At 39.0% G+C, this 19,911-nt stretch overlaps 1 protein-coding gene across 6 annotated transcripts in view; it reads right to left on the reverse strand.

Annotated features, from left to right (window-relative positions):
- LOC140718658 (CTD small phosphatase-like protein 2) overlaps positions 1-19,911 on the reverse strand; it is a 72,061-nt gene that overhangs the window by 50,810 nt on the left and 1,340 nt on the right. For 3 of the 6 annotated variants that reach the window (XM_073032686.1, XM_073032680.1, XM_073032684.1), the window contains exon 2: positions 16,654-16,704. The gene's annotated coding sequence lies outside the window, so the exon portion shown is untranslated. Of the gene's footprint in view, positions 1-1,121; positions 1,277-16,653; positions 16,705-19,911 lie in introns of those variants that run through there. The other 3 variants (XM_073032683.1, XM_073032681.1, XM_073032685.1) reach the window with 3 other exon arrangements.

The raw sequence follows: 19,911 nt of genomic DNA on the forward strand, positions 1-19,911 counted from the left end.
CACTCAGATGGTACAAGAATGGAAACTAATCGACTACATGACATTTGAACACACATCATAGAATTAAGTCAAACATCCTCGATTTTGAGTGCTGTGTGTTTAAATGTCTATTCTACGATAGGTAGAGTTATCAGTTCTTTATGCATTCTTTGACGTGTAGATCTGCATCTTAGCAATTTCAATTCTGTGAATACAATTAGTCAAATTGTTGAACCAACCAGCAAAGGTAGTAAACTAGGTGGATTGAAGGAAGAATTTCACCATGCAACGAGTAAGTTAGCAAGGACAATTTTACATGAAAAACCAGTTCATACTAGCAGCATGTCATACATCCATACATACATCCCTCAAGGTCACTGCACAGGTTGGTAGGATAGTTAAGGTGGCCTATGTGATGCTAGGCTTCATTAATAGGGGGATTGAGTAGAGAGGTCATGTTGCAACTTTACAAATCTCTGGTGAGACCACACTTGGAGTATTTTGTTCAATTCTGGTCACCTCATTATAGGAAGGATGTGGAAGCTATGGAGAGGATGCAGAGGAGATTTACCAGGATGTTGGCTGGATTGGAAAACAAGTCTTATGAGGCAAGGCTAGCAGAGCTGGGACTTTTCTCTTTGGAGCGAAGAAGGATGAGAGGGGACTTGATAGAGGTCTATGAGATTATCAGAGACATAGATAGGGTGGATAGCCAGTACCTGTTTTCCAGGGCACGAACAGCAAACACCAGAGGGCATATGTACAAAGTTAAGGGAGGGAAGTTTAGGGGAGACATCAGGGGTAAGTTTTTTTTAAACACAGAGGGTTGTGCGTGCCTGGAATGACTTGCCAGGAATTGTGGTGGAAGCTAAAACATTAGGGGTATTTAAGAAAAATAGAAGGTTATGGGGTAGTATGGGTTTAGTACTTTTTTTAAAGGAATATATGGGTCGATACAACATTGAGGGCCGAAGGGCTGTACTGTGCTGTAGTATTCTAATGTCTAGAGTCTAGTATCATGTTCATATTAATTTATAATGTTTACTGTTTGCATAGAGAATTGCTCCCTCATTGTCAATGAGGTGATTCTGTTGCTGATAGGCCGAGCCTCAGTCTGATAGAGTGCATATTCATCCACCTACCAGATCACTTGGTGGCACATGGCATAGTCCCGACAGCAGAACAGTGACAAAGGTTCTCCATTCCAACCCAGCTTTCGCTACATTTACCTAGATGCTGGGAGGATAAAGGCACATTGGTGCATAGAAGATGCGAGGTCCAGTTACAAGGAGACGACCTGGCATACAAACACAAACCTGTAAATGTAGAGGAGCAGTTCAGCCCTACATCATAACTGACAGAAAGCAGTTACTCTGAGGAGAAGGTGCACAGAAAACGGTTGCAGACCTCTCTCTTCTTCTCTGGAGGGGATACCAATGGCTTGTGGACAATAGGTATGAACTGATAAAATGAAACCTAGATTTGAACCATTTTGAAAATGATCTATTTATAGAATGTCACAGAAATGACAGATATCCTTGAATAATCATGATTTTGCCCTTTACTCCTCAATACAGAACAGAGGATTCAATTCATGTTCGAAATTGAGATTTCTTTTTAAAACAGAAGATACAAAAATGCCATGGAGGGTGTAACTAGAGAACACAATTTTAAGTAACAGGTAAAAGAACTAGATGCATGTTATTAAGTGGGTACCTGACAGGGAGATGTTTGGTGTGGGGGGTGGAATCCTTAGTAGTTTTAAAAGGACATTATTTAAGTAGTTTAAAAAAAAAATCAGCATTATGGGGTTAAAAAAACCCAGATAAATCACAGAGCTTCTCCACAGGGTATAATGTGAATAGCTGCCTGCTGTACTGAACAATTCTATCATCCTAGCAGGTTCATTAGTTTGCTGATAGCAGCCCCCACCCCAACCTCAATTCTTCCATCCAGTATCCCAAGAATTGCCAGTCAGAGGCCAGGAAACCTAGTTCACTAACACTGAGATAGAAAGTGAAAGCAAATGATGGTGGAGATGGATTTGGTTTCTTTATGCTTCTACATGAACTATAAGCTTACCTTAAAGTAAGAGATTTCCTATGTTGGCACTCTGGGGCGGAAGAGGAGGTTACAATTGGGGAAAGTTTACAGCTGACTGAGGACAAAGCTCTCACAAAAAACGTAGCTTTGGGTCAAGAGTATATCAAAAACACATAGGTAAAATAGTAATACATTTAGTTTTGAGGGACACAAATAAATCAAGAGAGAGAGGCTGGAACTTCATTAGCAGAATCAAGTCATCCAAATAGATATTATTTCTAGGCCAACTGCTTTAATTCACAAACCTGATTAATCAAAACATCTTCAGTTTAAGTATATATAATTGCAGTCTCTATTTATCTGTAGGCAATCACATATATGCATGTCCATGCATCCCCTGATAGCTTTTCCGTTCGGGGAAGGACAAGAAACATGGGTAAATCAACTGGAATAGGGTGGTAGATTTCTTTTCCTACATCAGCGAGCCACTTGTTATTTCACAGTACTTTCACTACACCCAAATACTGGGCCTTATTGAAAGCAATTTTACAACATACAGTAATCTGGTGTGTTATGAACTTGCAATCACTAGTCATTTTTCCTGGTACAGAATTAGTTACCACATTTCTACACTCTGTTACTGCCATCAACAACCAGCGTAAAACTGAGCAATATAGCTTGAAGTTAGCCAGGATGGGAAAATACTGGCTACTTCATTCTTTGGAAACTTCCTTTCAAAACAGAGCTAAAGATCATGAAGATATCATGCAGGCTTTAGTGACAAATTAAGAGAAAGTCATTAATGAACCAATCAAATGAATGTCAAGTGAACCTACTGAATACTGAAAGACCTGGATACAGTGGATGCATAGAGGATGCTTTCAATAGTGGAAGAGTCTAGGACCACCTCAGAATAGAAAGTCATTGCTTTAGAACAGACATGAGGAGTAATTTCTTTAGCCAGAGGGTAGTGAATTTGTGGAATTCATTGCCACAAATGGCAGTGGAGGCCAAGCCATTGGATGAATTTAAAGTGGAGGCTGACGGGCTCTTGATTAGATTTTCACAAAATTTTCACACTGAAAGTGGTGGGTGCGTGGAATGCACTGCCGATGACAGTGGTGGAGGCAGATACAATAGGGTCTTTTAAGGTACATGGAGCTTAGAAAAATAGAGGGTTTTGCGGTAGGGTAACTCTAGGCAGTTTCTAGAGTAGGTTACACAATTGGCACAACATTGTGGGCAGAAGGGCCTGTAATATGCTATAGATTTCTATGTTCTATGAAAGCAGAATGGGGTTGAGAGGGAAAATAAGTCAGCCATAATCAAATGGTGGAGCAAACACGAAAGACCAAATGGCCTAATACTGTTTCTACTAATCACAAAGTAAAAGAGTAAGTATGTTATAACAGTACATACTAGCCTTCAGACAAATTCATTTATACTTTCCCAAGTGGACACAAAGGTGCAATAGCAGAGATTTAACTCCATTCATTCAATTATGGCCTTTCACTGACTATTCAGAATGAATCAGGCTGATATTTTCTTAGTGAAAGCTGACTTATTTAGTACAGTGGAGATATACATTTCAGAGAATAATATGAAACCCACTTGATTGTTTGATACCAGAATATTCTCAGAAATGCCAAGACTAAGTCTCCTTTTGTAACTTGTCGAAAAATGCAGTCTACATTTCTTATATTGAGGCCGTATTGCTATACAAACTATCAGAGCTTGCCAGCATTAATCTGTGAAACCATAAGCAACATCATGACCTGTGTGTTTGCACATGGCTTAAGTGAAAAATGAAAAGTTACATTTCATGATTTGGAACTTTACCACAGGTTATGCAATCGAATAATGGAAAGTTTATGCATTTGCAAGCTGATTTAGTAAAGCAAGTTAATGATATTCTTGTATCATAATCACTCTTTAGTTACATATTAATAACTACCCATCATTCACTGCATCTTTCTGAAGAAATTTAACTTGCCTTTACTGACAGAAGCTAGCACAGCTTGTCTTCATAATGTTTAGGTTATGCAATATCATAGGCATATTCAGTTAATATGACAAAAGAGATGGCCACTCAGCTATCTGATTATGTTGGATGCCAGCGGAGCAGTCCCATGTCCCTCATTTTCTTGCCACCCACCCACCCAAGGAGTAATTTACTTAACTTAACAGCATATCTTTTGAATGTTGAAAGAAACTAGAACACCCAGAAAATCACATATGGTTTGAGAAAGAAAGTGCCAAATGCACATTGGACACATTGCACAGGATCTGAAAACTGCAGAGGGTTTCCAACTCAGCCAGCTCCATCATGGGAATTAGCCTCTCCAACATCCAGAACACCTTCAAAAGGTGATGCCTCAAAAAGGCAGCATCATTAAAGACCCACATCACCAGCACATGCCCTCTTCTCACTGCTACCACTGAACAGGCACTCACTCAGCTTTTCAGGAGCAGCTTCTTCCCCTATGCCATCTGATTTCTGAATGGACAGTAAACCTCAGGTTTACTACCTCAGATTTTCCCCTCACAAAACAAAAAGTTCCACAACATATGTCAGTGATATTAAACATGATTCTGATTCTAAGTGTTATGGCACACTGCCACCTTTGCCAGAAACTTCACAACAAATCACAGCTTCAATTCACTTGTTGCCAGTGTTGGGGATAAACTGTGCTGCAAAACTGCCATGATCACTAAAGCGGCACTCAAAGAGGTTGCTAAGAAATCTACTCAACTGCACCAGATGCAACAAGAATACTGCAGAAATCACTGTAGACTGGAGAATTAAGACTGGCTTTCCTTAAGACTCATCTGGCAGACGTGAAATAGTTACTAAGAGAGTCAATGTAGCACGGATTTTTTTGTTCACTAATCATCATGTTTTAATAACCATGGCACTACACTGCCACAATATTGAGCCAGCACATCTGGTTTATGTCTCCTGATGTCTTACACATGACCATTTGTGTATTTTTTTTCTTTCAATGATGTACGTGACTTACTACAATGTGTACAAGGTGGCCTGAAACTAGGAACTTTGATACAAAGTTAATTAGGGTAAATTTATTTCAGAATAAAATGGAGTTCATTCATAAAAGTTTGCATGTCAAAAAATAAGTAATACCTAAGGGAAAGAATCAAATGACTGACTCAACTATACAAGTTTAGGCAAGGTACTTCAATTTTACAAACAACCAGGATATATTTGTCATTACAGATTGAGCTGGGAGACGTGAATTTTATCAGTGACTATTTAAATAGCTATGTATAGATTATCTTTTTTGCAAAATACATAATAAGACTTGCTCTTATCCATTAAAAAATTCAGGATTTGTATTTTTGTCAGTAGCAACACTTATTTTTCTCTTATTTTAAATCTCTGCCTAACCTGTACCCTTCTACCATGCATAAAAATCTAACTTCAGGAACACGTGCTTTGCTTCAAATAAATCAACAATACCATGCAGTTTTCTAGGATGTCACAATTCCTGGAAGTTTGTAGTCATAACAAACATTTGATACAAAATAGTTTCATTAATTCAGTCACTTAGAAAGATTCTCAATATTACAAGGCCTCTCCTCTCCCACCTACTGACTACATCTTGTAACATGGGATGGTGCCAACTGAGTATTACATTAATAATGCAAAAGGAACTACAGAATTTCAATTAACACCCAAAAATTATCTGCAAGAATAAAATATAAAACATTATTACACTACTAATTTTAAGGTGGCAGGTATATACGCGGGTTAGCACATCATTTATGGGAACAGTGCAATGGAAAAAAAACAAGTCAAACAATACCACCAAAATCCTCTCTCCACCACACAAAGGTTTGTAGCTAGGTTTTCAAGAAACAGCATTACCTAAACAGAGTAAATATTACAGAAGGATTCAAAGAAAGGTCTGTCAACCTGCACATTTAATACAGTTGTTAGCATTTTTCGTTTTCAAGTAATCAGGAAAACATAATGCAGGGAATTGCTACATGTCTCTAAACGCATGCCTGTTCCATAAAAAAATCAACCTATTTATTTATCTGTTTATTTAATTTCTAGATCTGTAAGATGATTTGGCACTGCCCCTGCTCAGCTCATTTACTGCCAACTTTCACGTCCTTAGCTATTTCAAGACATGATTAATTTCTTGCAATCCAGATCAGCTCCTAATTCTACCATTCATAAATACCAGATAATCCAAAACACTACTTCATAATCGAACTCACTTCAAATCCAATGCTCTCACTGCTAATAAATATGCATCATACACATAAACAACACCTGGATTTTTAAATTCTCATCCTTGGTTTATATCCTCTCAATTGTCTCATCATAATCTCCCTCACCCCTTTACCAATCTTATAACACTTTTGATTATTTATGATCCTCCAATTCTGATTACTTTATCACCAACAAATATAATTATTCCACTGTCAAGCAAGAACAAAACCTAAAGCATTATTATACTTCTAATTTTAAGGTGGTATTATGTGAATTCCCTCCCTAAACCACACAACTCTCATCTCCTTTTTCATTTCTTTTCAAAAGTCAACTTCTGACCATCTGCCCTCATGATTTACTATCACATTGATAATATTTCTGCAAAGTATCTTGGGATTTTGTGCACATTAAAGCTTTAATATAGATACAAAATTGTTTAATTGTGAGGAATTCAAGGAGGCTCATGTCCAATTGCATTTTAGTGTTTAACAGCTTGAAGTTTTATCAGCAATATGCTTTAATTTAACTCTTTACATAAATATGACTCTAACGACTTTAAATTAATAGAAACTTTACAGGTGCATGCTCTAGATCAGGGGTTCCCAAACCTTTTTTGCGCCATGGAACCTTACCAATAATCAAGGGGCCCATGGAGCCCAGTCTGGGGACGCCTGCTCTAAATGCACTGGACACTTTTTATGCAGATCCAAAATAAAAATACCAAGTTGCTATACGGCAATGAATTTTTATCATTGGTGGATAAAACACTGACGGCTGAAACCACAGGAGCACAAAATTGCCACTAATAACTTAACACTGTGCACATTCGCTGGACTCAATAACCCCATAAAATTGTTTCCCTTTATAATTTGGAAGTTTTAATTTTCAAACTGTTCAAAGCCTAAAGAAGAATTACATGTGCCCTGGAAACAATGCAACAAAATCCGTTAGAGTGATTATTGGATGAAAGAGTTGTTTTGTGAGGAAAGTGCAAAATTAGACCTGCATTCATTGGTGCTTGCAAGAATGAAAGGTGATTTTAATTAAACAGAAAAGATTCTGACAGTACTTGACAGGATGGAGGCACTGAGACAGTCTTCTCTGGAACTGACAGGTTCTTTCTCAGGATGAACGGCTCTACCATTTATCACCAAGGAGGAATTTCTTTTTGCAAGGCTTGTGAGCCTTTGGAATTCTCAGCCCAGAGTACAGAGAAGGTGATATTAAGTTAATAAAGGCAGGGATAGATTGATTATTACTCTATAGGGGAAATCAAGAGTTACAGGGATGAACCAGGAAAGAGAAATTAAAGACAGTGATCAAATCACCCATGAGCTTGCTGCAGTGGGTTTACGTTACAATATACAATCTGACCTGATTACTGACAATTTATCACTTATTCAGAGATACAGTACAGAATAGGCTCTTTGAGCCACACTGCCCAGTGACCCGATAACCCCATTTAAATCCTAGCCTAATCATCAGACAATTTATGATGACCAATTAATCTACATGGTACATCTTTGGACTGAGGAGGAAACTGAAGCATCTGGAGGAAACCCATGCATTCCATAGTGAGGGTGTACAGAGGACACTGGGATTGAACTCTGATGCAACCACTGTAATAGCATCGTGCTAACCACTATACTGCTACCATGCCCTTTGAAAAAGTTAATTTGAATAAAACATAGTCAAGTAGCAAACAAATCTGTAAAAATGCTCTCTTATTGGGCAAAGTGTTCTTGTATTTGAAATAGAACTTGTGTCATTAGCAAAATTAAATTCCCCATGACCTTGAAGATTCTGCAGTTCTAATGGTACATAATACAATTAATATCTGCCACAAAGAAGCTACAACCACATGGTTTATGTTGATCTCGTAGATTGTTGTTATTCAACGGAAACTAGCCAAAGTTAACAATAGGAAAACTGACTTCATGTGAATAAGTGGCTGAAGAAGTACTGTGTAGAAATACTGCTAAAAATGAACACGTAGTATAATAGACTGGATACAATCACTACTGAGGTGTTGCCAACAAACTAATCAAATACACTGCAAGCCTTTCACAAACAGCTTTTATCACGTGAGCAAACAGACTGAAATAGCACACCTCAACGTGTGATCTTCAAGCTGAGATCTGCAGCCCCAGATTTCTACTCTCTCAGTTACTTGACACACAATTATCAATAGGAGAGTGTAATGTACATAAAACAAAGTCTGTACCTAGTTAAGGAATATTCTAGCTATTAATTTTGCACCTTCTCAATCACGCAAGTGCCCATGACACACCTGAGGCTAATTAACTAGCAATCAGCTGTAGGATGGGACTCCGTGGCAAAGAGAAAGAAAACAAGAGAACAATACTTTTTGCCTCACACTTCTCTGAGCACAGTGAAAATCTCTTCTTACCTAACTAGTACTGACTGAGGCATAATACTAGACAGGTACATGGATAGGAATCTCAGTCAGAGTGTACTGAGTGATTCTGTGACCACTGGAGACGATTCCTGAATTACAGCCAAATTATGTCATTTGCCTGCGACAGCAGAATACCAAAGTAGACACGCTATTGCAAGCTCTGTCATGGGAAGAAATTGCCAACTGGTCAGAGGAAAGGATTCAAGGGTAAATTCAAATAGAAAAATACAATATCCTTATTGATTCTTGATAATCCCTTTTCACCACCCGAAGTACACAGATTTGTATCGAGAACCTTAATTGTACAGGAAGCCAGTGAAAATGGCAGAGAGTGCACACCAACTGAGTACCCTCACCCCCCGCTTCATCAGGTAACCCCAGCTATGGAAAATGCTGTTTCCGCACTGCTCATTAATTGCATTAGAATGCACAGAAATTGAGTGGAAATAAGTCACCCTTGATCAGGAGTGCTTTATTATTTAATTAGTATATTTTTCAGCAAGATGGTAAAACTTGAGGTACAGGCATTGTCAAGCACACTCATTTCTTGTTAGGAACTTTTGAACTATTCTAGTAGTGTTTGGTATTGTGCTTTTCTGGAGATTTACTACTATCATTATAATTATTATTGTTACCATTAGTTAGAGATACAGCATGGTAACAGGCCCTTCTGGCTCAATAAGCCCGTGCTGCCCAATTACACCCACATGGCTAATTAACCTACTAATCCCTACATTTTTGGAACATGGGAGGAAACTGGAGCACCTGGAAGAAACTCACATAGTCATGGGGACAAAGTTCAAACTCCTTACAAACAGCGGCAGAATTGAACCTGGGTCACTGGCACAGTATAGTGTGTAATTAAGCAATTAACTTCACTGCTGGTATGTAATAAAGATCTATTGCTTATCATGTGAGCAAACAAATTTAACTAACATATCTCAACATATCCAGAACATTTTGGCTGATACATATATGTTGTAATTCAAAATTTATAATTCTAAATGACATACTTGGTTAGCTTTGTAAAAATTTTATGTCTCTCCCTAATTTGCTCTAAGTTTCCTGTACCATTAATTATGTTTTGACTAGTCAACTGACCCAGACCTTCAGTCAGTTCTGTTCTATACAACAATGCTTTACAGTTCCTGGAAGTGTCTCTTCTCTGGTTTCCTTTTGATGTTAGAAAATACACAGATATCTGTTGAATGAATTTTGCAAGGGAGGAAGGGCTTTTTAAAAAGTACCTTTAAGAAAACTTGTCCCTTTGCAGCAAGGGAAAGACAAAGATCATTTATTGTGCCATGCTTTTTACTGTTCAATTTAATTCTAATTGACTTAACAGCTGCTCAGAATTAAATAACTCCGGCAAGACTCAACTTGAATTCAGATTTTCTCCTGTGAATGCATTATCCAGAAACAGTTCATCTTGAACAAACCCAGCCAATTATATTTACACAAGAAGCACCAGAGTCTGCTTCACAGTAAATATAAAGGAAACAGGGTGAGAAATGGGGCAGACTAACAGGTTATTCCGACAAAGCACAGACTATCATTGGTCCAAGCCCAGAACAGCTTGTTCTTTCACCCCTCTCCACTCCAATGGAAAAGTTTACCAGCACACTTTTACACCCATTAGCCATTCTGACATCACTGATTCAACTGAAATTTTTAAAATATGACAAATAAAAAAATACATCATTAACCGCATATTAACAATAACCCAAGCCATGCTCTCTTCTCGATGATGCCACTGAGGAGGAGGTACAGGAGTCTCAGGTCCCACTTAACCAGGTTCAGGAACAGTTATTACCCTACAACCATCAGGCCCCTGAACTGGTGTGGATAGACTCACTCACCCCAACACTGAACTGTTTCCACAACCTCATACTCACTGTCAAGGACTTTACAACTCAGCAATATTAATTACTAAAACAACAAATTTCACAACATATGCCAGTGATATTCAATCTAATTTTTTTTGTATTTGCGCAAATTGATGTCTTTTGCACACTGGGTGGTTGTCTGTCTTTGCTGTGTGTGGTTTTTCATTCATTTTACTGCGTTTCTTTGTATCTACTGTGAATGTCTGCAAGAAAATGAATCTCAGGGTTGTACATGGAGACATGCATGTACTTAATAAACTTAGTCTGAACTTTACAGCTAAAATTCAGTAGTCTAAAATAGAAGCAAATGGAAAAACTTTCATACACATTTTGAGCAATCTGAACACCAACATAATCATTGGTACTTTAACTACAGTACAGTGACGGATTCAATTATGGCGTCAAGACTTAAAAAACTGAATTTCAAAAATACAAATTTAAAAATAGAAAATTATGGCGATATGTTGCAAGTCCTTCAGTAGAAGAAAAGTAATGCCAGATTAGCATTCTGGGTGGAGACCTTTTAGTTTTGATAAACAAGCGGACTTGTCTTTAGATGCTGTTTTTATTTTGAGTATGAAAAGTCATACAGTAGTCAAGATGGCTAGAAAATATCTTAACTGTAGGCCATTATTTGCAAACAGACTTTGGGAAAAAGTATTTGTGTCAGGTTTGCAATTAAGGTAATAGACTGAAGTTAAAGCAAAAAACACAACAGCAATGGTGCAGTTTTGGGCACTTGGGAAGGTATTAAAATGTAGGGACTGGCAAAGTGTAACTCGGCAAATGTCACTGAGTTTTGAGGAGTTATATTTCACCCGGTTCATTGCTCAGATTCTCCAAAACAACACCAATCCATAGGGAGCACACAAAACTAAAAAGTTGCAGCTATGTCAAAATTAATTCCCTTAAAAACGAATAGGGAGGAACAGAGAGAAAGATGCCAGATTTATTTATATTTATGTTTGCATCACTCTTTATATTTGCTACCAAGAAGGTTACATTAAGTATCAGGACAAATTTTATCAAAATGATTGAGCACATCACACATACACTCGAAGCAGACAGAACACATGATGAAAATTAACAAAAAGTTTTAATATCAGAGGAATACAGAAATCTAACATATTAAGTTTCAGCAGTATTTATAATACAAAAAAAACCCTCTATCCATTCTAGCAAAGGTATTAAAGGAGTGCAGCTGAGCCTCAGCAAAGTGCAGCCCCATCCAAAACTGGAGAACTAAAGCAGCCTACAATAGAACAAAGGCTTTTCTGGGCTTGAGACCCTCTGATGCATAAGCAGCAGTTTAGGAAAAGTGAGGGAAGAAAAAGTGGATCACAAGAAAAATAGTGATTTTTGCTCAAGGCTTTAGTAATCTCAGGAAGTTTTAAAATCTGGATGGACTTTGGAAAAGCTGTAAAGGTATCGATAATATATAGCATTTCAAACTATATTTTAAACTTATTTATGGAAATATTTAGTGTTCTGTTTGTGACATTTTTTCATGGATGCATGTTGTTTCATTTGGTTGTGCAGTTAGATGCCAAACTTGATCTTGAATTTGTATCAAAATGTCATAGAGTTGTAACCACAAACCTCACTGGAGTGAAGGAATAAGAACACAAGGATCAAGTAATTGGAGAAATTATCAAAGAAACAAATTTACCAGGTTTTATAAAAAGCTTTTGGTCATCCAGCCTAGTAGGACAAGGGAAGGGAAATTCCATCATGTGATTGGGTGAGAAAAGGTATAGGATACCAATAGGAAAAATAAGGAAGATTGCAACATTAGATTTGTATCTGGTGTCTGGTATATGCCAAATTAAAAGGTAAAAATCATTAAATTTCATATTGCTGTTTGTACAATTATGGGCATTTTAATTCGGAATTAAGCCAGTCATTTCTTCCCCAAACATTGTCATTATAAGTGAAATAAAAGCTCAAAACCTGAGCCAGCAGACCTATCTTTCCTCTTTATTTAAATGGGAGGAAAATGTTCAGTATTTATGTTAGAAAAATGATTAACTACACAGACGACATTAAAAGTTCCTCAGCATCCCAACCTCCATCCCAATTTCAAAGAGTATCTGCCCTTATTTCAACCTTACAGTGGCATGCAAAAGTTTGGGCACCTCTGGTCAAAATTTCTGTTACTGTGAATAGCTAAGTGAGTAAAAGGTGACCTGATTTCCATAAGGCATAAAGTTAAAGATCTAATATTCTAAGAAAGATTTTTTTATTTCCATCATTTACAGTTTCAAAATAACAAAAAAGGAAAAGGGCCCGAAGCAAAAGTTTGGGCACCCTGCATAGTCAGTACTTAGTAACACCCCCTTTGGCAAGTATCATAGCTTGTAAACGCTTTCTGTAGCCAGCTAAGAGTCTTTCAATTCTTGTTTGGGGGATTTTCGCCCATTCTTCCTTGCAAAAGGCTTCTAGTTCTGTGAGATTCTTGGGTCGTTTTGCATGCACTGCTCTTTTGAGGTCTATCCACAGATTTCTGATGATGTTTAGGCCGGGGAACTGTGAGGGCCATGGCAAAACCTTCAGCTCGTGTCTCTAAATACACACATCTATCGTTCTACCATTAAATTGTTTTGTTACCTCATTTAGTTTTCCAACTAGGCTCATCAATCAGCATTTTAATGCCCTGTGTATCATATTTTCTTTTCAAATTAAAGACATGCCATACCAAAGAACAACAATGAGCAAATCTACAAACAATATATTAACTAGTGGTTAGATATTTTGCTTATTATTTAATCACAACAAATTTCATTCCCACAGACATTATCACATTATTGCAAGAAATCTTACAAAGCGACACAAATTACATTGAACTTAAAACATTATAGCACAGTACAGGCCATTCAGTCAATAACGTTGTGCCAATGTTTTAACCTACTCCAAGATCAACCTAACACTTCCCTCCTACATAGTCCTCCATTTTTCTATCATCCACGTGCCTATCCAAGAGTTCCTTAAATGTCCATACTGTATCTGCCTCTACCACCCCTGGCAGGGCATTCTAAGCACTCACCACTCTCTGTGTAAATAAAACCTCTCTGCGATATCACCCCCCACCCCCCGTAATACTTACCTCTAATCACCTTAAAATCAGGCCCTCTTATTTTAGCCATTTCCATTCTGTGAAAAAGTCCCTGGCTGTCCAATTGATCTATGCCTCTCATCATCATAGGATGTGCTGGAGCTTTTGGAAAGCATCAATTTGGATAAGTCGCCGGGACCGGATGAGATGTACCCAGGCTACTGTGGGAGGTGAGGGAGGAGATAGCTGAGCCTCTGGCGATGATCTTTGCATTATCAATAGGGATAGGAGAGGTTCCAGAGGATTGCGGATGTTGTTCCGTTATTCAAAAAAGGGAGTAGAGATAGCCCAGGAAACTATAGACCAGTGAGTCTTACTTCAGTGGTTGTTAAGTTGATGGAGAAGATCCCGAGAGGCAGGATTTATGAAGATTTGGAGAGGTATAATATAATTAGGAATAGGAATGTAATTAGGAATGCTTTGTCAAGAGCATGCCGTCGTGCCTTACGAGCCTGATTGAATTTTTTGAGGACGTGACTAAACACATTGATGAAAAAAGAGCAGTAGATGTAGTGTGTATGGATTTCAGTAAGGCATTTGATAGGGTACCCCATGCAAGGCTTATTGAGAAAGTAAGGAGGCATGGGATCCAAGGGCACATTGCTTTGTGGATCCAGAACTAGCTTGCCCACAGAAGGCAAAGAGTGGTTGTAGACGGGTCATATTCTGCATGGAGGTCGGTCACCAGTGGTGTGCCTCAGGGATCTGTTCTGGGGCCCTCATTCTTCATGATTTTTATAAATGACCTGGATGAGGAAGTGGAGGGATGGGTTAGTAAGTTTGCTGATGACACAAAGGCTGGGGGTGTTGTGGATAGTGTGGAGGGCTGTCAGAGCTTACAGCGGGACATTGGTAGGATGCAAAACTGGGCTGAGAAGTGGCAGATGAGAGTTCAACCCAGATAAGTGTAAAGTGGTTCATTTTGGTAGGTCTAATATGATGCCAGAATATAGTATTAATGATAAGACTCTTGGCAGTGTGGAGGATCAGAGGGATCTTGGGGTCCGAGTCCACAGGACGCTCAAAGCAGCTGCGCAGGTTGACTCTGTGGTTAAGAAGGCATACAGTGTATTGGCGTTCATCAATCGTGGAATTGAATTTAGGAGCCAAGAGGTAATGTTACAGCTATATAGGACCTTGATCAGACTCCACTTAGGAGTTCTGTGCTCAGTTCTGGTCGCCTCACTACAGGAAGGGTGTAAAGATCATAGAAAGGGCACAGAGATTTACAAGGATGTTGCCTGGATTGGGGAGCATGCCTTATGAAAACAGGTTGAGTGAACTCGGCCTTTTCTCCTTGGAGCAACAGAGGATGAGGCTTTTTCCCAGGGCTGAAATGGCTGCCACAAGAGGGCACAGGTTTAAGGTGCTTGTGAGTAGGTACAGTGGAGATGTCAGTGGTAAGTTTGTTTTGTTTTTTTTTTTACGCAGAGTGGTGAGTGCGTGGAATGGGCTGCCGGCGGTGGTGGAGGCAGATACGATAGGGTCTTTTATGAGACTTTTGGATAGGTACATAGAGCTTAGAAAAATAAAGGGCTATGGGTAATCCTAGTAATTTCTACGGTAGGGACATGTTCTGCACAACTTTGTGGGCCGAAGGGCCTGTATTGGGCTGTCGGTTCTCTATGCTTCTATCATCTTGTACACGTCTATCAGGTCACCTCTCATCCTCCTTTGCCTCAAAGAGGAAAGTCCTAGCTCACTCAACCCATCCTCATAAGACATGCTCTCTAATACAGGTAGCATCCTGATAAATCACCTCTGCATCCACTCTACAGCTTACACATCCTTCAATTCTGAGGTGACAAGAACTGAATACAATATTCCAAGTGTGATCAAACCAGGATTTCATAGAGCAGCAACATTACCTCATGGCTCTTGAACTCAATGCCCGATTATTGAAGGCCAACACACCATACACCTTCTTAACAACTCAATCAACTTGCATGGCAACTTTGAGTGACCAATGGACATGTGAGGACTTCAGATCTATTTCAAATAAAAATAACTACAAAGAAAATTAACAAGAAAATGTGAGAAGTACTCAGTAGGTTAGGCCGGCTGGACTTCATCCGGTTAGGCCGGTGGCATCAGCACTGGACTTGGAGGTAAATGGTCCCAGGTAAAATTCCGACTTGCCCCTTGCAGGCTTTCCATCCGTGCTGGGTTGAGCGCCAAGCTAGCAATTCAGCATCATAAAAGAAAGGACAGACAAAATGCTAAAGAAACAGCAAAAGTACTGCCTGATGTGCCACAAGGCGTGGAGAGGAATAATCTGCTCAGTGGATTGAACTGCATCAAAGAGAGAAACAGAGCTGATAGCTCAAATCAATGTCAAATATTTATTTAGCTTAAAACCATTGATCTCTCAACAAATGGTGCCCAATCCAATTTAAATTTTTCTGTCTTTTTTTCAGATGTTCAACATTGAAAACATTCTTCCTTTGGATAAAATGATTACAATGGATCATTACAAGTAAAAATGTTCAATGTCTGATGCCAGCCATTTTCCTGATCTCAACAATGTCATCCATGGATAGAGAAGAGAATCAAATGGCAAGCTGATCAATGTATTCCTCAACAGCAATAACAGAGCATGCAGATCAAAAGACCACCCTCTTTCATGCAGAATGGAATACAGCTGAGATTAAGCCATTTTGTTAATTCAAAATAACAAAAATAATCTGCATGTCTACTTTTTTTGGGGGGTGGGCAGGAATAGATAGAATGTGGAGGTAAGAAACTGGGCAACAGAAAGCATTAATACTGCCATAAAATGAGATCCAACTGCAAAAATGGGTTTCAATAAAAGCAAGAGAGCTTCCTCTGCCAAGTCTAAATAATTTGAAAAGACAATATTGTTTTCTGTGGCACAACACAGCATATGATTTTTTTCTTTGTTCTGGGCTACCTCAAAGACTGGAGGCTGATACTGTACCAAGTGTGAAAACATATCCTTATATCTATTACTTACATTATATTCTGAAATGGAGATGAAATCACACCATGGAATCTCAATTCTATTCTGTAATGAAAATCAAACAAAATAACAGTTAGATCATTCAAGCCTATTTTTACTAGAAGAAGCCTATTTTAATATTCAATAATACCTTACAAACAAAAATCTGATAACTAAGATAAGGGCATTTGATAAGGGCAAAATGAAATTAATCTGATGCAGGTAAAAAATGGAATTATAATAAAATATAAAATTTGACCAATATTTGTGGTCCAGCAGGACCACAATGAGTAAATTAACTTTTCCTTGGGCTTTGTTTTCCATTAGAAAATGGAAAATTTGAGGAAGGACATTCTTGCCATTGAGGGAGTGCAGCGTAGGTTCACGAGGTTAATTCCCGGGATGACGGGACTGTTATATGTTGAAAAATTGGAACGACTGGGCTTGTATACACTAGAATTTAGAAGGATGAGAGGTGATCTGATTGAAACATATAAGATTATTAAGAGATTGGACATACTAGAGGCAGGAAACATGTTCCCGATGTTGGGGGAGTCAAGAACCAGAGGCCACAGTTTAAGAATAACGGCAGGCCATTTAGAACGGAGTTGAGGAAAAACTTTTGCACCCGGAGAGTTGTGGATCTGTGGAATGCTCTGCCTCAGAAGGCAGTGGAGGCCAATTCTCTGGATGCTTTCAAGAAAGAGTTAGAGCTCTTAAAGATAGCGGAGTCAAGGGATATGGGGAGAAGGCAGGAACGGGGTACTGACTCTGGATGATCAGCCATGATCAAAGTGAATGGTGGTGCTGGCTCAAATGGCCTACTGCTGCACTTATTGTCTATTACTTTGGCATTAGAACAGTACTGCACAATGATGCGCCGATCTATATCAACCTACTCCATGAACAATTTAACCCTTCCCTCCTACACCCTATTTTTTCTACCACCCATGGGCCTCCAAATGTCCCTAATTTATCAATCTTTACCACTAACTCCACAGTGTTTGAGGCACCCACCATTCTCTGCAAAATAATACTTACATTTCACATCTCCCCTAAACGTTTCTCTACTCAGCTTAAATGGATGCACTCTGGTATTGGCTGCAGCTCACCCTGTGAAAAAGGTTCTGGTTGCCCACTTTATCTATGTCTCTCATAATCTTATACACCTTGTTCAAGTCCATTCTCACCTTTCTTCACTCCAATGGGAAAAGTCCTAGCTTGCTCAATCTATCCTCAAAAGACACTCTCTCGAATCTTGGCAGTATCCTGGTAAATCTCTGCACCCTCTCAAAAGCTTCCACTCCCTTTCTATAATAAAGCAACCACAACTCAACTCAATACTTCAACTGTAGTCTAACCAGAGTTTTAAAGAGCTGTGGCCTTTGAACTCAATCCTCTGACTAATGAAAGCCAAATCACCATAAGCCTTCTTAACCACCCGACCTACTTGCAAGGGAACTTTGAAGAATCTAATGATCCTGCTGTTCATCCACATTGTTAAGTACTCCACCTTCACATCTGATCTTCTGAAGTGCATCACCTCACACTTTTGTGCATTGAGCTGCACCTGCCACTTTGCTGCCCAAAACCACAACATATTCTGCACATACTGGAAATCCAGAGCAACACACACAGAATACTAGAGGAACTCAGTCAGGCAACATCAATAGAAATGAATAAACAATCACGCTTCCAGCCAAGACCCTTCTCCAGACTGGAAAGTGGGAAGACGCCAGAATAAAAAGATAAGGAGACGGGAAGGAGGACTAACTGGAAGGTTGATGGGTGAAGCCAGGTGGGTGGGAAAGTTAAAGGGCTAGAGGAGCCAAGAGTGGGTGATGGAAGAGGGAAGAGGGAGGCAAAAAAATTACCACAAGGAGAAATCAATGTTCATGCCATTAGGTTGGAGGCTCCCTTGACGAAATATGAGGTGTTGCTCCTCCACCGAGTGGACTGATATGTTGGAACAGGAATGGGGACAGGAATTAAGATGGTTGTCCACCAGCAGATGTAGCAGAGGTGCTCAGCAAACCAGTCCCCAAATTTATTTCTCTGCCCAGTTCTGCATCCTATCAATATCTTATTGCAGCCTACGAAAACCTTCTCTCCTTCAACACCACCAACCTTCGTGTCATCCGTTAACTTACTAAACACTGTTGCATTTATAAAAATTACAAAACAGAGCAGATCCCAACAGACCACTCAACACCAACTTCTAGATAGAATACCCTCCATCTAATACCACCCTCTGATTTCTATGGGCAATCCACTTCAGAATCCATGCAGCCAAGTTTCCATGAGTCAGTCATTGTTCATACAATTATTTTGGATACATTTATTTTATAATATTTCTTGCATTTAAATCTAAATCACTTACTAACATGATGAAAGAATTCTGATAGAAAATAGGTAAGTGGATGTTACAAATCAACTACTGCACAGTAGTATAGTAACACTCTTACAACACCAGCAACCCGCCGCTGCCTGTAAGGAGTTAGTATGTTCTCTTCGTGACCAGGCAAGCTTCCTCCCACATTCCAAAGATGTACAGGGTTAGTAGGTTTAATTGGTCACATGGGCATAATTGGGCGGCGCAGAACTCGTGAGGTTGAAAAGGCCTGTTACGTGCTGTTATCTCCAAATAAAAAAAAATAAAATAAATGGCAGACAGCTTTTGGCTTGAATCTTTTGTTTATAGTAACAGGCTGATATAAAGTTACTGCACTTGCATTCTCCAATCCAGGTTCCGTGCATCTGGCCCTGTGCCAACAATAAATCTGCTGCGCCTCACTGCACGGAAATAGTTAAGATACCAGAAATGAAGTCAAATCCCACTATGCACTTTGTGAAATTAAATTCAGCAAATCTGGCAAATTGTGGGCTGAAAAATATGCCAATGAAAATTGCTAATCTGGAAAGTGGACTCTTGAAACTCAATAGAAGATTCTTAATAGTCCTGCTGTAGCGATTAGTTTTGGGAAAGCAACTGATCAACCACGCCTCAGAACAATTATAAATAGACAATAAAGATCTTGAACCAAGGTCTCCTCAGCAGATAATCATCATGAGTTACAGCAGTTACCTCATTTAGCATTTAGTGCACCCTGGCCCAAGCTCTGTGTCTTTATTGCAATGTTTTGAATTTCTCCTGGGGGAAAGCCTAAAATCAGCTGTTAGGGCAGGACAGGTGATTTTATAATTGGCAACTGCACTGAGACAAGCATGAAGAAGATGCCAAATTCACAGCCTGCCTCCCGAAACATGCTTCTG

The sequence above is a fragment of the Hemitrygon akajei genome, chromosome 30, assembly GCF_048418815.1.
Source record: "Hemitrygon akajei chromosome 30, sHemAka1.3, whole genome shotgun sequence".
Taxonomy (NCBI): Eukaryota; Metazoa; Chordata; class Chondrichthyes; order Myliobatiformes; family Dasyatidae; genus Hemitrygon; species Hemitrygon akajei.